We start from the raw sequence: 25,553 nt of genomic DNA, 5'->3' as shown, positions 1-25,553 counted from the left end.
CCCTTTCCTTGCATCTCCCTGCGTCTTTACGTATACCCAGTCAGTGACGGCTCTGGTCACGTGATGCCTTAATATGGGCTTATCCATATATGTTCATCCACGTCACTAATGTGATGCCCGCACTGTTGCGGAGCTGGTACTTACGACGGGCACTTATTGTTTTATCAGTACTGCGTACCTGACTCTACCGGCCTACTTTCAACACTAGTACAATATGTGCTTCACTACGAGTGAGTGGGGAATATTGGCATCACACAGTCACTGTTGAATATGCCATTCAATCCATTTTGAAAATAGTAATGCAATGTGGTTTTGTTTTGTTTGCTTTTTGCAGTAATGAAGAATGGAAAAGTTATATTAAAATTAAATTGGAGGGGGACTAGATTCAGCATTTCATCATGAACTCTGCACTTGTGAGAATTTAACTTCTTGAATACCCTGACAGGTACACGCAACATTAAGACTATAATCTGCTGTGCAAGCTTTCGTGCTATACCTCCCCCTCAGGTTTTGATTTATACATTTGCTCCCTCAATTCATGTCCTCTAATATTTGAAAGCTCTCTCCTAGCATTTTCTCTTTACCACAGAACGTCATCCCAATGTAACTTCTCTCTTGTTCTTTCTGCTTGCTGTTTCCTCACTCCTCTGTTAAACTTTTCTAATTTCTCTAACTTCCACACTCCTGCTTTTATCCACATGTTCTCCTCTTTCCTTCCCCTACCTTTGCATGTGTCTACACACTGCACCATTTGTACAGACCTCTATTGCAGCTATTTCTGCACTGCTCAATGAAAAGCACTCTTTAATATCCTATTCTCTGTGCCCCCTCTCTCTGCGCCCCCTCTTTTGGCGCCTCCTCTCTCTGCGCCCCCTCTCTCTGCGCCTATCTGTCTCATTCTCTCTACGTCCCTCTCTCTCTACATAGAGCTATCTCTGTCTCTCTCTACACCTATCTCTGTGTCTCCTTCTATGTTTGCTGATGTGTGGGATATCTCTTATAATCTTGAACCTGCTCATATACACATCGGGCCTCCCTGCCTCTGCCTCCCTGCTAAGAGTGTTAACCTATCTAATGTAATCCACATTCCTTTCCTTACTTTTCTCTTCCCTTCTCCTATGCCATCTGGAATGTCCGTTCTCTGACTAACAAGGCTCTAGTTGTACATGACCTCTTCTGCTCTCATCATTCACAATCAGTCATTCCCCTCACCCCATCTTACCTGTCCCACTGATTTGCCTCTGCTTAATTAAACTCTCCTCTGACATCTACTCTAACCTCTCTGCTCTCTCTCTCTTTCCGCTTAAACTAACAATCTTATTAACTCTTACAATGCTATCCTCCTATCTATATGCCCCCTCTAGGCTCTGACACACTTGTCCCTCTAGCCCACACCCTTGGCTAAATTCCCAAACATGTTCATCACACTTCCACTCGCTGTTCTTAATGCCTATGAAGGAAATCACACAATTGATATTTGATTTTTCTACAGTAAAAATGTCTCCAGTCCTGTATAAAGCTGCTCTCTGTGGCCAAACCACACTACTTTTTTTTCACATTCATCAACACTCAAATTTAATTTACGCTGTCTTTTTTTCCCTGTATTTGACTCCCTCCACTAACCTTCTCCTCACACTTGCCATCCTTCCTTCACTTCTCCTCAAGCATTTGACTACTTCAGAGGCAAGGTGGATGCCACCCACAAGGAGATTCCTTCTGTCCCTTCCCCCTTCTCTCCTTCTACCTAATTCTCCTTCTGCATTTGACTCCTTTTCTTCTCTTACAGAGCTGGAAGCTAATCATCTTCTCTTCTCCCTCTACCACATGCCCTCTAGATCGTATCCCCTCACACCTTACTGCATCTCTTAGTCCCCACTCTCACCCACATCTTCAATTCCTCCCTATTCTCTGGCTCTTTACCCTCTTACTTTAAGCCTGTAGTGGTCACCCTTTTCTCAGAAACAACCTACACCCTATGTGCCTTACTAACTACCGCCCTGTATCCCTCCTGCTGTTTGTCTCCTAATTGCTAGAATGTCAACATTCTTAAATCACATTCCCTCCTGGATCCTTTACAACCTGCCTTTCGTACAGCTCGTTCTACAGACTGTGCTTAAAGCAAATTCCCAAGGTCACTTTTCCCTACTAATCCTACTTGATCTATCTGCTGCGTTTGATGCTCTCAATCACTCTCCTCCTTCATATTCTAAACTCTCTCTTGGTATCCGTAACACAGTTCTATCCTGGTTTTCATCATAACTTTCCTGTCACACATTCTCCATCTCTGTTGCTAACATGTCTTCGTCTTCTATTGATCTGTCTGTGGGTATACATCAGGGCTCTGTTCTGAGATCTCTCTTTCTCTCTACATACTATCATTTGGTGACCTCATCAACTCTTTGTGACAATCCTATAAATAACAAATACAAATATCAGGTCATGGGAATAAGTGATTTGGACATAAAAGTAACATTTCGGAAGTGTGGACAACTAATACATCTTGTAGATTGCCTTTACAGTGTGATGTCATTGATTCAGTAGATTGTGTGCAGACCAGGACTGCAGTACAGTGTCACTCACATGGATGACTTGCGTGGTAGAAGCTCAAGAACAAGGATGTCAAACTCCAGTCCTCGAGGGCAGCAAACAGGCCAGGTTTTCAGGATATCCCTACTGAAAACCTGGCCTGTTTGGGACCCTCGAGGACTGGAGTTTGACATGCATGCTCTAGAAGGAGCACAGCTGTGGGTGGGAGGTGGATTTGCTTTGCATCAAATGGTTTGGAGCAAGGTTTATTGTATGTATTATCATAATAACAATGCAATGCTTAACTTTTATTTCAGGAGGGATGACTGCAGAACAGAAGTGAATATTGAAGCCATGTGTTCCTTTTCTTGCAAAAGAGAAAATTTGAAGGACAGTTGAAGAGAAGGAAAATTACTACACAGAGACAGATAAGCAATGTGTATATTTCTCATTTACCATTTAGTATTTGTCGTTTTATTGACTCCACACAATCCGGCTGCTACGGGTTTCACATTGAATATTTTCATCTCTACTCTACCCCTTCCTGTGATCTGAACCATGCAAGTTTTCGTTGATTCAATACATCATGAGTAGAGTGTGGCTACAGTATGAAGTAAAGACCCAAGGACCACATCTACTACCATTCATAACAAGAACATGTGCAGTAGCGCACAGCTGCAGTTCTATGTGATTGTTATGAAAGGTTGAGGTGGTTCAATTCTATGAATCTGGAGTGGGATGGATCCTGTTTGCATCATATGGTTTCATCTAGGCCAGTAGATTATATAACTCTCAGTACAGGTTACACATGGCATCAGTATTAGTGATTTAAAGAGGAGGAAAGCTTCAATGTGGAGAACAAAGCCAAGTAATGTTGAAGTTACTCCTTTTACCATTTACTTGGTCAGTCTGTACTGTCTACTCTCCACACAGCTGCTAAGGATCTTCCATTTTAAATACTTTCACCTCCTATTCTGCACTGCTTTGCTGCCCATTATTCAGAGATGCGTTCCAGTCATGTTTAGCACTCTGAATCTCTCTGCAGTCATTGGTTCAGCACATCATGGGTAGAGCATGGCTACAGATACAGCAAGCTATTATTATTTTACCGGCTGATCACCCATAATATTGCATTAAAACATAGAATATCACTTAATTTCCAAAAGATTCAGTGATGCTGATAATGCAGAATCTCACAACATTTCCCATCATAATGCCATAATGCACAAGTGGGAGAAATAATCCTTGCTATATCTGTACATTGTGTGACGTATTACCTCAATGACCAATGAGAGCAAGTACATCTTCTGTATAGAGCGGCTGTGTTATGATGCAGTTATTGATCATCATTGACATAATCACAAGAATCTTATGCAAAGGGAAATTGTCCGCAGCGAAGTGAGATTTCAGCCCCCAAACGTCTGTAATATTAATGCAATGTCTTACTTTTGTTGCAGTGAACACTGAAGAGACGGATCTACTACAACACTGTACAGGATGAGCATACGCTACAAGCAGCAAAATGATCTTGCAGTTGACAGTATGTTGTTCTGGTAATGTGCACAATTATTATTTATGGGCTACACACCACAGTGCTGGACATATTCTGTTAACTTCAACTCTACTCCTAACATGGAGATGTCTTCCTGGTGTTACTGATTCAGTACATCATATGCACAGTGTGGTTATGATATGATGGATTGATTTAATGAACCCACCAACCAATGATGACATCTGCATCATCTTCTGTAAAGTGCAGCTACAGCATGATATTATCAGCATTTGGTGCGGTATAATCAGAGGTATCTATGTGCTTTTGTGCCTGTTTTAAGTCCTCCAGCTTAACGCCCCTACACCTCCCACTACACAGGCATACTTACTTATGCATACACTGACATCTGGCATACCTACACACACCCCAGGGCCACTTCCTTCCCCTGATGTCAGGGAGAGGATGGGCATGCAGAGTGCAGTAAGTCTCCACGTTACTCTGGCCAACAGTCTTGGCCTACCTCCAGCATCTGTCACCCACAACATCTGTTCCCTCCTTGTAAAGTGCTGAACTATCTCACCTGGGTCAGTGCTATAGCTGATCACAGTGCCCGATCAGGATGTCACTGTGACAGGCAGCAGTGCAGATTGACCGGTCAATCAATGCAGTGCCGCAACATATGCACTAAATGAGATTTCCGTGCCCCCAGTCAGGTTACTCCCTGGGCAGTGACCCTGCTCACACCCTCCCCTAGTTCCACCTCTGATCACAATTATCTCTCTTGGAGAGTGTAGCAAATTGGAGTTGGGGGAATCTCACCTCTGCCATGCATGGTCACAATCTGGGCACAGGACCCAAATAGTGGGCAATGTGGCACTTCTTACAGTAGAGAATAAGTAACTTTATTCTTTACTTGTGTATTAAGGACCTTATTTGCATTAAATTCAGTCCACATGGGACCAAGACTTTCTGGCTTACTGAACAAAGTGGAATTGTTTCGTAGAGGGTGGAGAATTGTATTTTATCTGAAATTACCCCCTCTGCACAAAATACAAACAATTATACCCATACAAGTACCTTGTGGAAGTTGTTGCCCTCTATCTTCCTGTGGTCTCTCCCTGTTTCTCACCGTGCCTCCTCCCATTTCCTTGCACCTCTGCGTCTCCGCATATATCCCTATACTCAGAGCCGGCTCCGGTCAGTGACATGGGATGCCCAAATATGAGCATACCCATATATGGGCATCCATGCCACTGACCGGAGCCCGCTCTGTTGCGGATATGGAGAGAGACTGGGAGATTTACATCCCCTTATAATTCATATGGTGCATAGTACCGGCACGTATTGTTTTACCGGTACTGTGTACCTTCCTACTTTCACACTGGTACAGTATATGCTGCAGTGGGACTGAGAGGGATATATTGGTAACACATAGTCATTGTTGGGGGAATTCAATCCATTTTGAAAATAGTAATGAAATGTTTTTTACTTTTTCTTTTTTTTCAGTAATGAAGAATGAAACATTTCTGTTAAAATTGAATTGGAGGTGAACTGGATTCATCATCAACTCTGCACCAGTGTGAATTGATGTTCTTTAATGTTCTGATAAGGTACATGCAACATCTCTTCCTCAACCCCTGCACCACTCTCTGCCTCTTGCCTCTCTCTCTCCACCTCCCTGCTAAGCGTATTAACCCATCTAATGTAATCCACATTCCATGTCTCACTTTACTCTTCACTTCTCACGTGCCCTCTGGAATGACTGCTCTCTGACTAACAAGGTCTATTTGTACATGACCTCTTCTGCTCTCATCATCCACCACCTCTCATTCCCCTCACCCCTGTCCTACTCGATACCTCAGCTTAATTGAACTCTCTCCTCTGACATCTACCCTTATCTCTAACCTCTCCTCACTTTCTGCTTAAACTAACTATCTTGTTAACTTTTACAATGCTATCATCTCCTCCTCCTCCCTCCTCCTCCCTCCTCCTCCTCCCTCCTCCATCATATATATGCCCCTTCTAGGCTCTGACACACTCATCCCTGTAAGGCCATGATTATCATGGGCACATGCTTGGTCATCCACAGTGCGTGCGAGCGATGCAGAGCCGCCTCGGACCTCAGTGCAGGGATTGCTGCATACCCCCAGCATCTGTCACCCACAAACAATACACACACTAATACTCCCCACAATACACACTATAATACCTCCTCAATACTAATCTCCCCAATAATATTATAGCTCCAAACACAATATACACAACACCCTTACACAAGATACACAATCTAGTACTCTCCTCTGCACCTCTACACACAATATAATACTCCCACACACACAATATACACACTACCCTCCTACCCCCATAAAATACAACCAATAATACACACACACTTTGTGGATGTTGGGACCAGCTCCCGGCATGCACCAGTGAAAGAGAGAGGCCCGCAGAAGCTCGGAAGAACTCCCTCCATCCGTGCCTTCCTCCGTTTCACATCTTCTCCCTGTCTCTCTCCCTCCCTTTCCTTGCATCTCCCTGCGTCTTTACGTATACCCAGTCAGTGACGGCTCTGGTCACGTGATGCCTTAATATGGGCTTATCCATATATGTTCATCCACGTCACTAATGTGATGCCCGCACTGTTGCGGAGCTGGTACTTACGACGGGCACTTATTGTTTTATCAGTACTGCGTACCTGACTCTACCGGCCTACTTTCAACACTAGTACAATATGTGCTTCACTACGAGTGAGTGGGGAATATTGGCATCACACAGTCACTGTTGAATATGCCATTCAATCCATTTTGAAAATAGTAATGCAATGTGGTTTTGTTTTGTTTGCTTTTTGCAGTAATGAAGAATGGAAAAGTTATATTAAAATTAAATTGGAGGGGGACTAGATTCAGCATTTCATCATGAACTCTGCACTTGTGAGAATTTAACTTCTTGAATACCCTGACAGGTACACGCAACATTAAGACTATAATCTGCTGTGCAAGCTTTCGTGCTATACCTCCCCCTCAGGTTTTGATTTATACATTTGCTCCCTCAATTCATGTCCTCTAATATTTGAAAGCTCTCTCCTAGCATTTTCTCTTTACCACAGAACGTCATCCCAATGTAACCTCTCTCTTGTTCTTTCTGCTTGCTGTTTCCTCACTCCTCTGTTAAACTTTTCTAATTTCTCTAACTTCCACACTCCTGCTTTTATCCACATGTTCTCCTCTTTCCTTCCCCTACCTTTGCATGTGTCTACACACTGCACCATTTTTACAGACCTCTATTGCAGCTATTTCTGCACTGCTCAATGAAAAGCACTCTTTAATATCCTATTCTCTGTGCCCCCTCTCTCTGCGCCCCCTCTTTTGGCGCCTCCTCTCTCTGCGCCCCCTCTCTCTGCGCCTATCTGTCTCATTCTCTCTACGTCCCTCTCTCTCTACATAGAGCTATCTCTGTCTCTCTCTACACCTATCTCTGTGTCTCCTTCTATGTTTGCTGAAGTGTGGGATATCTCTTATAATCTTGAACCTGCTCATATACACATCGGGCCTCCCTGCCTCTGCCTCCCTGCTAAGAGTGTTAACCTATCTAATGTAATCCACATTCCTTTCCTTACTTTTCTCTTCCCTTCTCCTATGCCATCTGGAATGTCCGTTCTCTGACTAACAAGGCTCTAGTTGTACATGACCTCTTCTGCTCTCATCATTCACAATCAGTCATTCCCCTCACCCCATCTTACCTGTCCCACTGATTTGCCTCTGCTTAATTAAACTCTCCTCTGACATCTACTCTAACCTCTCTGCTCTCTCTCTCTTTCCGCTTAAACTAACAATCTTATTAACTCTTACAATGCTATCCTCCTATCTATATGCCCCCTCTAGGCTCTGACACACTTGTCCCTCTAGCCCACACCCTTGGCTAAATTCCCAAACATGTTCATCACACTTCCACTCGCTGTTCTTAATGCCTATGAAGGAAATCACACAATTGATATTTGATTTTTCTACAGTAAAAATGTCTCCAGTCCTGTATAAAGCTGCTCTCTGGGGCCAAACCACACTACTTTTTTTTCACATTCATCAACACTCAAATTTAATTTACGCTGTCTTTTTTTCCCTGTATTTGACTCCCTCCACTAACCTTCTCCTCACACTTGCCATCCTTCCTTCACTTCTCCTCAAGCATTTGACTACTTCAGAGGCAAGGTGGATGCCACCCACAAGGAGATTCCTTCTGTCCCTTCCCCCTTCTCTCCTTCTACCTAATTCTCCTTCTGCATTTGACTCCTTTTCTTCTCTTACAGAGCTGGAAGCTAATCATCTTCTCTTCTCCCTCTACCACATGCCCTCTAGATCGTATCCCCTCACACCTTACTGCATCTCTTAGTCCCCACTCTCACCCACATCTTCAATTCCTCCCTATTCTCTGGCTCTTTACCCTCTTACTTTAAGCCTGTAGTGGTCACCCTTTTCTCAGAAACAACCTACACCCTATGTGCCTTACTAACTACCGCCCTATATCCCTCCTGCTGTTTGTCTCCTAATTGCTAGAATGTCAACATTCTTAAATCACATGCCCTCCTGGATCCTTTACAACCTGCCTTTCGTACAGCTCGTTCTACAGACTGTGCTTAAAGCAAATTCCCAAGGTCACTTTTCCCTACTAATCCTACTTGATCTATCTGCTGCGTTTGATGCTCTCAATCACTCTCCTCCTTCATATTCTAAACTCTCTCTTGGTATCCGTAACACAGTTCTATCCTGGTTTTCATCATAACTTTCCTGTCACACATTCTCCATCTCTGTTGCTAACATGTCTTCGTCTTCTATTGATCTGTCTGTGGGTATACATCAGGGCTCTGTTCTGAGATCTCTCTTTCTCTCTACATACTATCATTTGGTGACCTCATCAACTCTTTGTGACAATCCTATAAATAACAAATACAAATATCAGGTCATGGGAATAAGTGATTTGGACATAAAAGTAACATTTCGGAAGTGTGGACAACTAATACATCTTGTAGATTGCCTTTACAGTGTGATGTCATTGATTCAGTAGATTGTGTGCAGACCAGGACTGCAGTACAGTGTCACTCACATGGATGACTTGCGTGGTAGAAGCTCAAGAACAAGGATGTCAAACTCCAGTCCTCGAGGGCAGCAAACAGGCCAGGTTTTCAGGATATCCCTACTGAAAACCTGGCCTGTTTGGGACCCTCGAGGACTGGAGTTTGACATGCATGCTCTAGAAGGAGCACAGCTGTGGGTGGGAGGTGGATTTGCTTTGCATCAAATGGTTTGGAGCAAGGTTTATTGTATGTATTATCATAATAACAATGCAATGCTTAACTTTTATTTCAGGAGGGATGACTGCAGAACAGAAGTGAATATTGAAGCCATGTGTTCCTTTTCTTGCAAAAGAGAAAATTTGAAGGACAGTTGAAGAGAAGGAAAATTACTACACAGAGACAGATAAGCAATGTGTATATTTCTCATTTACCATTTAGTATTTGTCGTTTTATTGACTCCACACAATCCGGCTGCTACGGGTTTCACATTGAATATTTTCATCTCTACTCTACCCCTTCCTGTGATCTGAACCATGCAAGTTTTCGTTGATTCAATACATCATGAGTAGAGGGTGGCTACAGTATGAAGTAAAGACCCAAGGACCACATCTACTACCATTCATAACAAGAACATGTGCAGTAGCGCACAGCTGCAGTTCTATGTGATTGTTATGAAAGATTGAGGTGGTTCAATTCTATGAATCTGGAGTGGGATGGATCCTGTTTGCATCATATGGTTTCATCTAGGCCAGTAGATTATATAACTCTCAGTACAGGTTACACATGGCATCAGTATTAGTGATTTAAAGAGGAGGAAAGCTTCAATGTGGAGAACAAAGCCAAGTAATGTTGAAGTTACTCCTTTTACCATTTACTTGGTCAGTCTGTACTGTCTACTCCCCACACAGCTGCTAAGGATCTTCCATTTTAAATACTTTCACCTCCTATTCTGCACTGCTTTGCTGCCCATTATTCAGAGATGCGTTCCAGTCATGTTTACCACTCTGAATCTCTCTGCAGTCATTGGTTCAGCACATCATGGGTAGAGCATGGCTACAGATACAGCAAGCTATTATTATTTTACCGGCTGATCATCCATAATATTGCATTAAAACATAGAATATCACTTAATTTCCAAAAGATTCAGTGATGCTGATAATGCAGAATCTCACAACATTTCCCATCATAATGCCATAATGCACCAGTGGGAGAAATAATCCTTGCTATATCTGTACATTGTGTGACGTATTACCTCCATGACCATTGAGAGCAAGTACATCTTCTGTATAGAGCGGCTGTGTTATGATGCAGTTATTGATCATCATTGACATAATCACAAGAATCTTATGCAAAGGGAAATTGTCCGCAGCGAAGTGAGATTTCAGCCCCCAAACGTCTGTAATATTAATGCAATGTCTTACTTTTGTTGCAGTGAACACTGAAGAGACGGATCTACTACAACACTGTACAGGATGAGCATACGCTACAAGCAGCAAAATTATCTTGCAGTTGACAGTATGTTGTTCTGGTAATGTGCACAATTATTATTTATGGGCTACACACCACAGTGCTGGACATATTCTGTTAACTTCAACTCTACTCCTAACATGGAGATGTCTTCCTGGTGTTACTGATTCAGTACATCATATGCACAGTGTGGTTATGATATGATGGATTGATTTAATGAACCCACCAACCAATGATGACATCTGCATCATCTTCTGTAAAGTGCAGCTACAGCATGATATTATCAGCATTTGGTGCGGTATAATCAGAGGTATCTATGTGCTTTTGTGCCTGTTTTAAGTCCTCCAGCTTAACGCCCCTACACCTCCCACTACACAGGCATACTTACTTATGCATACACTGACATCTGGCATACCTACACACACCCCAGGGCCACTTCCTTCCCCTGATGTCAGGGAGAGGATGGGCATGCAGAGTGCAGTAAGTCTCCACGTTACTCTGGCCAACAGTCTTGGCCTACCTCCAGCATCTGTCACCCACAACATCTGTTCCCTCCTTGTAAAGTGCTGAACTATCTCACCTGGGTCAGTGCTATAGCTGATCACAGTGCCCGATCAGGATGTCACTGTGACAGGCAGCAGTGCAGATTGACCGGTCAATCAATGCAGTGCCGCAACATATGCACTAAATGAGATTTCCGTGCCCCCAGTCAGGTTACTCCCTGGGCAGTGACCCTGCTCACACCCTCCCCTAGTTCCACCTCTGATCACAATTATCTCTCTTGGAGAGTGTAGCAAATTGGAGTTGGGGGAATCTCACCTCTGCCATGCATGGTCACAATCTGGGCACAGGACCCAAATAGTGGGCAATGTGGCACTTCTTACAGTAGAGAATAAGTAACTTTATTCTTTACTTGTGTATTAAGGACCTTATTTGCATTAAATTCAGTCCACATGGGACCAAGACTTTCTGGCTTACTGAACAAAGTGGAATTGTTTCGTAGAGGGTGGAGAATTGTATTTTATCTGAAATTACCCCCTCTGCACAAAATACAAACAATTATACCCATACAAGTACCTTGTGGAAGTTGTTGCCCTCTATCTTCCTGTGGTCTCTCCCTGTTTCTCACCGTGCCTCCTCCCATTTCCTTGCACCTCTGCGTCTCCGCATATATCCCTATACTCAGAGCCGGCTCCGGTCAGTGACATGGGATGCCCAAATATGAGCATACCCATATATGGGCATCCATGCCACTGACCGGAGCCCGCTCTGTTGCGGATATGGAGAGAGACTGGGAGATTTACATCCCCTTATAATTCATATGGTGCATAGTACCGGCACGTATTGTTTTACCGGTACTGTGTACCTTCCTACTTTCACACTGGTACAGTATATGCTGCAGTGGGACTGAGAGGGATATATTGGTAACACATAGTCATTGTTGGGGGAATTCAATCCATTTTGAAAATAGTAATGAAATGTTTTTTACTTTTCTTTTTTTTCAGTAATGAAGAATGAAACATTTCTGTTAAAATTGAATTGGATGTGAACTGGATTCATCATCAACTCTGCACCAGTGTGAATTGATGTTCTTTAATGTTCTGATAAGGTACATGCAACATCTCTTCCTCAACCCCTGCACCACTCTCTGCCTCTTGCCTCTCTCTCTCCACCTCCCTGCTAAGCGTATTAACCCATCTAATGTAATCCACATTCCATGTCTCACTTTACTCTTCACTTCTCACGTGCCCTCTGGAATGACTGCTCTCTGACTAACAAGGTCTATTTGTACATGACCTCTTCTGCTCTCATCCACCACCTCTCATTCCCCTCACCCCTTTCCTACTCGATACCTCAGCTTAATTGAACTTTCTCCTCTGACATCTACCCTTATCTCTAACCTCTCCTCACTTTCTGCTTAAACTAACTATCTTGTTAACTTTTACAATGCTATCATCTCCTCCTCCTCCCTCCTCCTCCTCCCTCCTCCATCATATATATGCCCCTTCTAGGCTCTGACACACTCATCCCTCTAAGGCCATGATTATCATGGGCACATGCTTGGTCATCCACAGTGTGTGCGAGCGATGCAGAGCCGCCTCGGACCTCAGTGCAGGGATTGCTGCATACCCCCAGCATCTGTCACCCACAAACAATACACACACTAATACTCCCCACAATACACACTATAATACCTCCTCAATACTAATCTCCCCAATAATATTATAGCTCCAAACACAATATACACAACACCCTTACACAAGATACACAATCTAGTACTCTCCTCTGCACCTCTACACACAATATAATACTCCCACACACACAATATACACACTACCCTCCTACCCCCATAAAATACAACCAATAATACACACACACTTTGTGGATGTTGGGACCAGCTCCCGGCATGCACCAGTGAAAGAGAGAGGCCCGCAGAAGCTCGGAAGAACTCCCTCCATCCGTGCCTTCCTCCGTTTCACATCTTCTCCCTGTCTCTCTCCCTCCCTTTCCTTGCATCTCCCTGCGTCTTTACGTATACCCAGTCAGTGACGGCTCTGGTCACGTGATGCCTTAATATGGGCTTATCCATATATGTTCATCCACGTCACTAATGTGATGCCCGCACTGTTGCGGAGCTGGTACTTACGACGGGCACTTATTGTTTTATCAGTACTGCGTACCTGACTCTACCGGCCTACTTTCAACACTAGTACAATATGTGCTTCACTACGAGTGAGTGGGGAATATTGGCATCACACAGTCACTGTTGAATATGCCATTCAATCCATTTTGAAAATAGTAATGCAATGTGGTTTTGTTTTGTTTGCTTTTTGCAGTAATGAAGAATGGAAAAGTTATATTAAAATTAAATTGGATGGGGACTAGATTCAGCATTTCATCATGAACTCTGCACTTGTGAGAATTTAACTTCTTGAATACCCTGACAGGTACACGCAACATTAAGACTATAATCTGCTGTGCAAGCTTTCGTGCTATACCTCCCCCTCAGGTTTTGATTTATACATTTGCTCCCTCAATTCATGTCCTCTAATATTTGAAAGCTCTCTCCTAGCATTTTCTCTTTACCACAGAACGTCATCCCAATGTAACCTCTCTCTTGTTCTTTCTGCTTCCTGTTTCCTCACTCCTCTGTTAAACTTTTCTAATTTCTCTAACTTCCACACTCCTGCTTTTATCCACATGTTCTCCTCTTTCCTTCCCCTACCTTTGCATGTGTCTACACACTGCACCATTTGTACAGACCTCTATTGCAGCTATTTCTGCACTGCTCAATGAAAAGCACTCTTTAATATCCTATTCTCTGTGCCCCTTCTCTCTGCTCCCCCTCTTTTGGCGCCTCCTCTCTCTGCGCCCCCTCTCTCTGCGCCTATCTGTCTCATTCTCTCTACGTCCCTCTCTCTCTACATAGAGCTATCTCTGTCTCTCTCTACACCTATCTCTGTATCTCCTTCTATGTTTGCTGATGTGTGGGATATCTCTTATAATCTTGAACCTGCTCATATACACATCGGGCCTCCCTGCCTCTGCCTCCCTGCTAAGAGTGTTAACCTATCTAATGTAATCCACATTCCTTTCCTTACTTTTCTCTTCCCTTCTCCTATGCCATCTGGAATGTCCGTTCTCTGACTAACAAGGCTCTAGTTGTACATGACCTCTTCTGCTCTCATCATTCACAATCAGTCATTCCCCTCACCCCATCTTACCTGTCCCACTGATTTGCCTCTGCTTAATTAAACTCTCCTCTGACATCTACTCTAACCTCTCTGCTCTCTCTCTCTTTCCGCTTAAACTAACAATCTTATTAACTCTTACAATGCTATCCTCCTATCTATATGCCCCCTCTAGGCTCTGACACACTTGTCCCTCTAGCCCACACCCTTGGCTAAATTCCCAAACATGTTCATCACACTTCCACTCGCTGTTCTTAATGCCTATGAAGGAAATCACACAATTGATATTTGATTTTTCTACAGTAAAAATGTCTCCAGTCCTGTATAAAGCTGCTCTCTGGGGCCAAACCACACTACTTTTTTTTCACATTCATCAACACTCAAATTTAATTTACGCTGTCTTTTTTTCCCTGTATTTGACTCCCTCCACTAACCTTCTCCTCACACTTGCCATCCTTCCTTCACTTCTCCTCAAGCATTTGACTACTTCAGAGGCAAGGTGGATGCCACCCACAAGGAGATTCCTTCTGTCCCTTCCCCCTTCTCTCCTTCTACCTAATTCTCCTTCTGCATTTGACTCCTTTTCTTCTCTTACAGAGCTGGAAGCTAATCATCTTCTCTTCTCCCTCTACCACATGCCCTCTAGATCGTATCCCCTCACACCTTACTGCATCTCTTAGTCCCCACTCTCACCCACATCTTCAATTCCTCCCTATTCTCTGGCTCTTTACCCTCTTACTTTAAGCCTGTAGTGGTCACCCTTTTCTCAGAAACAACCTACACCCTATGTGCCTTACTAACTACCGCCCTGTATCCCTCCTGCTGTTTGTCTCCTAATTGCTAGAATGTCAACATTCTTAAATCACATTCCCTCCTGGATCCTTTACAACCTGCCTTTCGTACAGCTCGTTCTACAGACTGTGCTTAAAGCAAATTCCCAAGGTCACTTTTCCCTACTAATCCTACTTGATCTATCTGCTGCGTTTGATGCTCTCAATCACTCTCCTCCTTCATATTCTAAACTCTCTCTTGGTATCCGTAACACAGTTCTATCCTGGTTTTCATCATAACTTTCCTGTCACACATTCTCCATCTCTGTTGCTAACATGTCTTCGTCTTCTATTGATCTGTCTGTGGGTATACATCAGGGCTCTGTTCTGAGATCTCTCTTTCTCTCTACATACTATCATTTGGTGACCTCATCAACTCTTTGTGACAATCCTATAAATAACAAATACAAATATCAGGTCATGGGAATAAGTGATTTGGACATAAAAGTAACATTTCGGAAGTGTGGACAACTAATACATCTTGTAGATTGCCTTTACAGTGTGATGTCATTGATTCAGTAGATTGTGTACAGACCAGGACTGCAGTACAGTGTCACTCACATGGATGACTTGCGTGGTAGAAGCTCAAGAACAAGGATGTCAAACTCCAGTCCTCGAGGGCAGCAAACAGGCCAGGTTTTCAGGATATCCCTACTGAAAACCTGGCCTGTTTGGGACCCTCGAGGACTGGAGTTTGACATGCATGCTCTAGAAGGAGCACAGCTGTGGGTGGGAGGTGGATTTGCTTTGCATCAAATGGTTTGGAGCAAGGTTTATTGTATGTATTATCATAATAACAATGCAATGCTTAACTTTTATTTCAGGAGGGATGACTGCAGAACAGAAGTGAATATTGAAGCCATGTGTTCCTTTTCTTGCAAAAGAGAAAATTTGAAGGACAGTTGAAGAGAAGGAAAATTACTACACAGAGACAGATAAGCAATGTGTATATTTCTCATTTACCATTTAGTATTTGTCGTTTTATTGACTCCACACAATCCGGCTGCTACGGGTTTCACATTGAATATTTTCATCTCTACTCTACCCCTTCCTGTGATCTGAACCATGCAAGTTTTCGTTGATTCAATACATCATGAGTAGAGGGTGGCTACAGTATGAAGTAAAGACCCAAGGACCACATCTACTACCATTCATAACAAGAACATGTGCAGTAGCGCACAGCTGCAGTTCTATGTGATTGTTATGAAAGGTTGAGGTGGTTCAATTCTATGAATCTGGAGTGGGATGGATCCTGTTTGCATCATATGGTTTCATCTAGGCCAGTAGATTATATAACTCTCAGTACAGGTTACACATGGCATCAGTATTAGTGATTTAAAGAGGAGGAAAGCTTCAATGTGGAGAACAAAGCCAAGTAATGTTGAAGTTACTCCTTTTACCATTTACTTGGTCAGTCTGTACTGTCTACTCTCCACACAGCTGCTAAGGATCTTCCATTTTAAATACTTTCACCTCCTATTCTGCACTGCTTTGCTGCCCATTATTCAGAGATGCGTTCCAGTCATGTTTAGCACTCTGAATCTCTCTGCAGTCATTGGTTCAGCACATCATGGGTAGAGCATGGCTACAGATACAGCAAGCTATTATTATTTTACCGGCTGATCACCCATAATATTGCATTAAAACATAGAATATCACTTAATTTCCAAAAGATTCAGTGATGCTGATAATGCAGAATCTCACAACATTTCCCATCATAATGCCATAATGCACAAGTGGGAGAAATAATCCTTGCTATATCTGTACATTGTGTGACGTATTACCTCAATGACCAATGAGAGCAAGTACATCTTCTGTATAGAGCGGCTGTGTTATGATGCAGTTATTGATCATCATTGACATAATCACAAGAATCTTATGCAAAGGGAAATTGTCCGCAGCGAAGTGAGATTTCAGCCCCCAAACGTCTGTAATATTAATGCAATGTCTTACTTTTGTTGCAGTGAACACTGAAGAGACGGATCTACTACAACACTGTACAGGATGAGCATACGCTACAAGCAGCAAAATGATCTTGCAGTTGACAGTATGTTGTTCTGGTAATGTGCACAATTATTATTTATGGGCTGCACACCACAGTGCTGGACATATTCTGTTAACTTCAACTCTACTCCTAACATGGAGATGTCTTCCTGGTGTTACTGATTCAGTACATCATATGCACAGTGTGGTTATGATATGATGGATTGATTTAATGAACCCACCAACCAATGATGACATCTGCATCATCTTCTGTAAAGTGCAGCTACAGCATGATATTATCAGCATTTGGTGCGGTATAATCAGAGGTATCTATGTGCTTTTGTGCCTGTTTTAAGTCCTCCAGCTTAACGCCCCTACACCTCCCACTACACAGGCATACTTACTTATGCATACACTGACATCTGGCATACCTACACACACCCCAGGGCCACTTCCTTCCCCTGATGTCAGGGAGAGGATGGGCATGCAGAGTGCAGTAAGTCTCCACGTTACTCTGGCCAACAGTCTTGGCCTACCTCCAGCATCTGTCACCCACAACATCTGTTCCCTCCTTGTAAAGTGCTGAACTATCTCACCTGGGTCAGTGCTATAGCTGATCACAGTGCCCGATCAGGATGTCACTGTGACAGGCAGCAGTGCAGATTGACCGGTCAATCAATGCAGTGCCGCAACATATGCACTAAATGAGATTTCCGTGCCCCCAGTCAGGTTACTCCCTGGGCAGTGACCCTGCTCACACCCTCCCCTAGTTCCACCTCTGATCACAATTATCTCTCTTGGAGAGTGTAGCAAATTGGAGTTGGGGGAATCTCACCTCTGCCATGCATGGTCACAATCTGGGCACAGGACCCAAATAGTGGGCAATGTGGCACTTCTTACAGTAGAGAATAAGTAACTTTATTCTTTACTTGTGTATTAAGGACCTTATTTGCATTAAATTCAGTCCACATGGGACCAAGACTTTCTGGCTTACTGAACAAAGTGGAATTGTTTCGTAGAGGGTGGAGAATTGTATTTTATCTGAAATTACCCCCTCTGCACAAAATACAAACAATTATACCCATACAAGTACCTTGTGGAAGTTGTTGCCCTCTATCTTCCTGTGGTCTCTCCCTGTTTCTCACCGTGCCTCCTCCCATTTCCTTGCACCTCTGCGTCTCCGCATATATCCCTATACTCAGAGCCGGCTCCGGTCAGTGACATGGGATGCCCAAATATGAGCATACCCATATATGGGCATCCATGCCACTGACCGGAGCCCGCTCTGTTGCGGATATGGAGAGAGACTGGGAGATTTACATCCCCTTATAATTCATATGGTGCATAGTACCGGCACGTATTGTTTTACCGGTACTGTGTACCTTCCTACTTTCACACTGGTACAGTATATGCTGCAGTGGGACTGAGAGGGATATATTGGTAACACATAGTCATTGTTGGGGGAATTCAATCCATTTTGAAAATAGTAATGAAATGTTTTTTACTTTTCTTTTTTTTCAGTAATGAAGAATGAAACATTTCTGTTAAAATTGAATTGGAGGTGAACTGGATTCATCATCAACTCTGCACCAGTGTGAATTGATGTTCTTTAATGTTCTGATAAGGTACATGCAACATCTCTTCCTCAACCCCTGCACCACTCTCTGCCTCTTGCCTCTCTCTCTCCACCTCCCTGCTAAGCGTATTAACCCATCTAATGTAATCCACATTCCATGTCTCACTTTACTCTTCACTTCTCACGTGCCCTCTGGAATGACTGCTCTCTGACTAACAAGGTCTATTTGTACATGACCTCTTCTGCTCTCATCATCCACCACCTCTCATTCCCCTCACCCCTGTCCTACTCGATACCTCAGCTTAATTGAACTCTCTCCTCTGACATCTACCCTTATCTCTAACCTCTCCTCACTTTCTGCTTAAACTAACTATCTTGTTAACTTTTACAATGCTATCATCTCCTCCTCCTCCCTCCTCCTCCTCCCTCCTCCATCATATATATGCCCCTTCTAGGCTCTGACACACTCATCCCTCTAAGGCCATGATTATCATGGGCACATGCTTGGTCATCCACAGTGTGTGCGAGCGATGCAGAGCCGCCTCGGACCTCAGTGCAGGGATTGCTGCATAACCCCAGCATCTGTCACCCACAAACAATACACACACTAATACTCCCCACAATACACACTATAATACCTCCTCAATACTAATCTCCCCAATAATATTATAGCTCCAAACACAATATACACAACACCCTTACACAAGATACACAATCTAGTACTCTCCTCTGCACCTCTACACACAATATAATACTCCCACACACACAATATACACACTACCCTCCTACCCCCATAAAATACAACCAATAATACACACACACTTTGTGGATGTTGGGACCAGCTCCCGGCATGCACCAGTGAAAGAGAGAGGCCCGCAGAAGCTCGGAAGAACTCCCTCCATCCGTGCCTTCCTCCGTTTCACATCTTCTCCCTGTCTCTCTCCCTCCCTTTCCTTGCATCTCCCTGCGTCTTTACGTATACCCAGTCAGTGACGGCTCTGGTCACGTGATGCCTTAATATGGGCTTATCCATATATGTTCATCCACGTCACTAATGTGATGCCCGCACTGTTGCGGAGCTGGTACTTACGACGGGCACTTATTGTTTTATCAGTACTGCGTACCTGACTCTACCGGCCTACTTTCAACACTAGTACAATATGTGCTTCACTACGAGTGAGTGGGGAATATTGGCATCACACAGTCACTGTTGAATATGCCATTCAATCCATTTTGAAAATAGTAATGCAATGTGGTTTTGTTTTGTTTGCTTTTTGCAGTAATGAAGAATGGAAAAGTTATATTAAAATTAAATTGGAGGGGGACTAGATTCAGCATTTCATCATGAACTCTGCACTTGTGAGAATTTAACTTCTTGAATACCCTGACAGGTACACGCAACATTAAGACTATAATCTGCTGTGCAAGCTTTCGTGCTATACCTCCCCCTCAGGTTTTGATTTATACATTTGCTCCCTCAATTCATGTCCTCTAATATTTGAAAGCTCTCTCCTAGCATTTTCTCTTTACCACAGAACGTCATCCCAATGTAACCTCTCTCTTGTTCTTTCTGCTTGCTGTTTCCTCACTCCTCTGTTAAACTTTTCTAATTTCTCTAACTTCCACACTCCTGCTTTTATCCACATGTTCTCCTCTTTCCTTCCCCTACCTTTGCATGTGTCTACACACTGCACCATTTGTACAGACCTCTATTGCAGCTATTTCTGCACTGCTCAATGAAAAGCACTCTTTAATATCCTATTCTCTGTGCCCCCTCTCTCTGCGCCCCCTCTTTTGGCGCCTCCTCTCTCTGCGCCCCCTCTCTCTGCGCCTATCTGTCTCATTCTCTCTACGTCCCTCTCTCTCTACATAGAGCTATCTCTGTCTCTCTCTACACCTATCTCTGTGTCTCCTTCTATGTTTGCTGATGTGTGGGATATCTCTTATAATCTTGAACCTGCTCATATACACATCGGGCCTCCCTGCTAAGAGTGTTAACCTATCTAATGTAATCCACATTCCTTTCCTTACTTTTCTCTTCCCTTCTCCTATGCCATCTGGAATGTCCGTTCTCTGACTAACAAGGCTCTAGTTGTACATGACCTCTTCTGCTCTCATCATTCACAATCAGTCATTCCCCTCACCCCATCTTACCTGTCCCACTGATTTGCCTCTGCTTAATTAAACTCTCCTCTGACATCTACTCTAACCTCTCTGCTCTCTCTCTCTTTCCGCTTAAACTAACAATCTTATTAACTCTTACAATGCTATCCTCCTATCTATATGCCCCCTCTAGGCTCTGACACACTTGTCCCTCTAGCCCACACCCTTGGCTAATTCCCAAACATGTTCATCACACTTCCACTCGCTGTTCTTAATGCCTATGAAGGAAATCACACAATTGATATTTGATTTTTCTACAGTAAAAATGTCTCCAGTCCTGTATAAAGCTGCTCTCTGGGGCCAAACCACACTACTTTTTTTTCACATTCATCAACACTCAAATTTAATTTACGCTGTCTTTTTTTCCCTGTATTTGACTCCCTCCACTAACCTTCTCCTCACACTTGCCATCCTTCCTTCACTTCTCCTCAAGCATTTGACTACTTCAGAGGCAAGGTGGATGCCACCCACAAGGAGATTCCTTCTGTCCCTTCCCCCTTCTCTCCTTCTACCTAATTCTCCTTCTGCATTTGACTCCTTTTCTTCTCTTACAGAGCTGGAAGCTAATCATCTTCTCTTCTCCCTCTACCACATGCCCTCTAGATCGTATCCCCTCACACCTTACTGCATCTCTTAGTCCCCACTCTCACCCACATCTTCAATTCCTCCCTATTCTCTGGCTCTTTACCCTCTTACTTTAAGCCTGTAGTGGTCACCCTTTTCTCAGAAACAACCTACACCCTATGTGCCTTACTAACTACCGCCCTGTATCCCTCCTGCTGTTTGTCTCCTAATTGCTAGAATGTCAACATTCTTAAATCACATTCCCTCCTGGATCCTTTACAACCTGCCTTTCGTACAGCTCGTTCTACAGACTGTGCTTAAAGCAAATTCCCAAGGTCACTTTTCCCTACTAATCCTACTTGATCTATCTGCTGCGTTTGATGCTCTCAATCACTCTCCTCCTTCATATTCTAAACTCTCTCTTGGTATCCGTAACACAGTTCTATCCTGGTTTTCATCATAACTTTCCTGTCACACATTCTCCATCTCTGTTGCTAACATGTCTTCGTCTTCTATTGATCTGTCTGTGGGTATACATCAGGGCTCTGTTCTGAGATCTCTCTTTCTCTCTACATACTATCATTTGGTGACCTCATCAACTCTTTGTGACAATCCTATAAATAACAAATACAAATATCAGGTCATGGGAATAAGTGATTTGGACATAAAAGTAACATTTCGGAAGTGTGGACAACTAATACATCTTGTAGATTGCCTTTACAGTGTGATGTCATTGATTCAGTAGATTGTGTGCAGACCAGGACTGCAGTACAGTGTCACTCACATGGATGACTTGCGTGGTAGAAGCTCAAGAACAAGGATGTCAAACTCCAGTCCTCGAGGGCAGCAAACAGGCCAGGTTTTCAGGATATCCCTACTGAAAACCTGGCCTGTTTGGGACCCTCGAGGACTGGAGTTTGACATGCATGCTCTAGAAGGAGCACAGCTGTGGGTGGGAGGTGGATTTGCTTTGCATCAAATGGTTTGGAGCAAGGTTTATTGTATGTATTATCATAATAACAATGCAATGCTTAACTTTTATTTCAGGAGGGATGACTGCAGAACAGAAGTGAATATTGAAGCCATGTGTTCCTTTTCTTGCAAAAGAGAAAATTTGAAGGACAGTTGAAGAGAAGGAAAATTACTACACAGAGACAGATAAGCAATGTGTATATTTCTCATTTACCATTTAGTATTTGTCGTTTTATTGACTCCACACAATCCGGCTGCAACGGGTTTCACATTGAATATTTTCATCTCTACTCTACCCCTTCCTGTGATCTGAACCATGCAAGTTTTCGTTGATTCAATACATCATGAGTAGAGTGTGGCTACAGTATGAAGTAAAGACCCAAGGACCACATCTACTACCATTCATAACAAGAACATGTGCAGTAGCGCACAGCTGCAGTTCTATGTGATTGTTATGAAAGGTTGAGGTGGTTCAATTCTATGAATCTGGAGTGGGATGGATCCTGTTTGCATCATATGGTTTCATCTAGGCCAGTAGATTATATAACTCTCAGTACAGGTTACACATGGCATCAGTATTAGTGATTTAAAGAGGAGGAAAGCTTCAATGTGGAGAACAAAGCCAAGTAATGTTGAAGTTACTCCTTTTACCATTTACTTGGTCAGTCTGTACTGTCTACTCTCCACACAGCTGCTAAGGATCTTCCATTTTAAATACTTTCACCTCCTATTCTGCACTGCTTTGCTGCCCATTATTCAGAGATGCGTTCCAGTCATGTTTAGCACTCTGAATCTCTCTGCAGTCATTGGTTCAGCACATCATGGGTAGAGCATGGCTACAGATACAGCAAGCTATTATTATTTTACCGGCTGATCACCCATAATATTGCATTAAAACATAGAATATCACTTAATTTCCAAAAGATTCAGTGATGCTGATAATGCAGAATCTCACAACATTTCCCATCATAATGCCATAATGCACAAGTGGGAGAAATAATCCTTGCTATATCTGTACATTGTGTGACGTATTACCTCAATGACCGATGAGAGCAAGTACATCTTCTGTATAGAGCGGCTGTGTTATGATGCAGTTATTGATCATCATTGACATAATCACAAGAATCTTATGCAAAGGGAAATTGTCCGCAGCGAAGTGAGATTTCAGACCCCAAACGTCTGTAATATTAATGCAATGTCTTACTTTTGTTGCAGTGAACACTGAAGAGACGGATCTACTACAACACTGTACAGGATGAGCATACGCTACAAGCAGCAAAATGATCTTGCAGTTGACAGTATGTTGTTCTGGTAATGTGCACAATTATTATTTATGGGCTGCACACCACAGTGCTGGACATATTCTGTTAACTTCAACTCTACTCCTAACATGGAGATGTCTTCCTGGTGTTACTGATTCAGTACATCATATGCACAGTGTGGTTATGATATGATGGATTGATTTAATGAACCCACCAACCAATGATGACATCTGCATCATCTTCTGTAAAGTGCAGCTACAGCATGATATTATCAGCATTTGGTGCGGTATAATCAGAGGTATCTATGTGCTTTTGTGCCTGTTTTAAGTCCTCCAGCTTAACGCCCCTACACCTCCCACTACACAGGCATACTTACTTATGCATACACTGACATCTGGCATACCTACACACACCCCAGGGCCACTTCCTTCCCCTGATGTCAGGGAGAGGATGGGCATGCAGAGTGCAGTAAGTCTCCACGTTACTCTGGCCAACAGTCTTGGCCTACCTCCAGCATCTGTCACCCACAACATCTGTTCCCTCCTTGTAAAGTGCTGAACTATCTCACCTGGGTCAGTGCTATAGCTGATCACAGTGCCCGATCAGGATGTCACTGTGACAGGCAGCAGTGCAGATTGACCGGTCAATCAATGCAGTGCCGCAACATATGCACTAAATGAGATTTCCGTGCCCCCAGTCAGGTTACTCCCTGGGCAGTGACCCTGCTCACACCCTCCCCTAGTTCCACCTCTGATCACAATTATCTCTCTTGGAGAGTGTAGCAAATTGGAGTTGGGGGAATCTCACCTCTGCCATGCATGGTCACAATCTGGGCACAGGACCCAAATAGTGGGCAATGTGGCACTTCTTACAGTAGAGAATAAGTAACTTTATTCTTTACTTGTGTATTAAGGACCTTATTTGCATTAAATTCAGTCCACATGGGACCAAGACTTTCTGGCTTACTGAACAAAGTGGAATTGTTTCGTAGAGGGTGGAGAATTGTATTTTATCTGAAATTACCCCCTCTGCACAAAATACAAACAATTATACCCATACAAGTACCTTGTGGAAGTTGTTGCCCTCTATCTTCCTGTGGTCTCTCCCTGTTTCTCACCGTGCCTCCTCCCATTTCCTTGCACCTCTGCGTCTCCGCATATATCCCTATACTCAGAGCCGGCTCCGGTCAGTGACATGGGATGCCCAAATATGAGCATACCCATATATGGGCATCCATGCCACTGACCGGAGCCCGCTCTGTTGCGGATATGGAGAGAGACTGGGAGATTTACATCCCCTTATAATTCATATGGTGCATAGTACCGGCACGTATTGTTTTACCGGTACTGTGTACCTTCCTACTTTCACACTGGTACAGTATGTGCTGCAGTGGGACTGAGAGGGATATATTGGTAACACATAGTCATTGTTGGGGGAATTCAATCCATTTTGAAAATAGTAATGCATTGTTTTTTACTTTTTTTTTTGCAGTAATGAAGAATGAAAAAGTTCTGTTAAAATTGAATTGGACGTGAACTGGATTCAGCATTTCATCATCAACTCTGCACCAGTGTGAATTGACGTTCTTTAATGTTCTGACAAGGTACATGCAACATCTCTTCCTCTACCCCTACACCACCCTCTGCCTCTTGCCTCTCTCTCCACCTCCCTGCTAAGCGTATTAACCCATCTAATGTAATCCACATTCCTTGTCTCACTTTACTCTTCCCTTCTCACGTGCCCTCTGGAATGTCCACCACTTCTCATTCCCCTCACCCCTGTCCTACTCGATACCTCAGCTTAATTGAACTCTCTCCTCTGACATCTACCCTTATCTCTAACCTCTCCTCACTTTCTGCTTAAACTACTGCACCGACACACTTTATTCGAGCAAATACCCGGTATGTACCTGGCAGATACCTGGAATGCGCCACTCCTCACCTCTGACAAGCCCCGTT

General features: G+C 43.3%; 1 long non-coding RNA gene across 14 annotated transcripts in view; it reads left to right on the top strand.

Moving 5' to 3' along the window:
* Positions 1-25,553, top strand: part of LOC142475477 (uncharacterized) — a 62,416-nt gene that overhangs the window by 24,609 nt on the left and 12,254 nt on the right. For 6 of the 14 annotated variants that reach the window (XR_012790948.1, XR_012790950.1, XR_012790954.1 and 3 more), the window contains 16 exons: positions 335-445; positions 2,844-2,963; positions 3,984-4,079; positions 5,525-5,628; positions 6,870-6,980; positions 9,379-9,498; positions 10,519-10,614; positions 12,059-12,162; positions 13,391-13,501; positions 15,900-16,019; positions 17,040-17,135; positions 18,580-18,683; positions 19,915-20,025; positions 22,409-22,528; positions 23,549-23,644; positions 25,087-25,198. This is a non-coding gene — a long non-coding RNA (uncharacterized LOC142475477). The remainder of the gene's footprint in view (positions 1-334; positions 446-2,843; positions 2,964-3,983; positions 4,080-5,524; positions 5,629-6,869; positions 6,981-9,378; positions 9,499-10,518; positions 10,615-12,058; positions 12,163-13,390; positions 13,502-15,899; positions 16,020-17,039; positions 17,136-18,579; positions 18,684-19,914; positions 20,026-22,408; positions 22,529-23,548; positions 23,645-25,086; positions 25,199-25,553) is intronic. The other 8 variants (XR_012790956.1, XR_012790953.1, XR_012790949.1 and 5 more) reach the window with 8 other exon arrangements.

Source organism: Ascaphus truei, unplaced genomic scaffold (genome assembly GCF_040206685.1).
Source record: "Ascaphus truei isolate aAscTru1 unplaced genomic scaffold, aAscTru1.hap1 HAP1_SCAFFOLD_1240, whole genome shotgun sequence".
NCBI lineage: Eukaryota > Metazoa > Chordata > Amphibia > Anura > Ascaphidae > Ascaphus > Ascaphus truei.
This window is presented reverse-complemented; position numbering and strand designations above follow the sequence as displayed.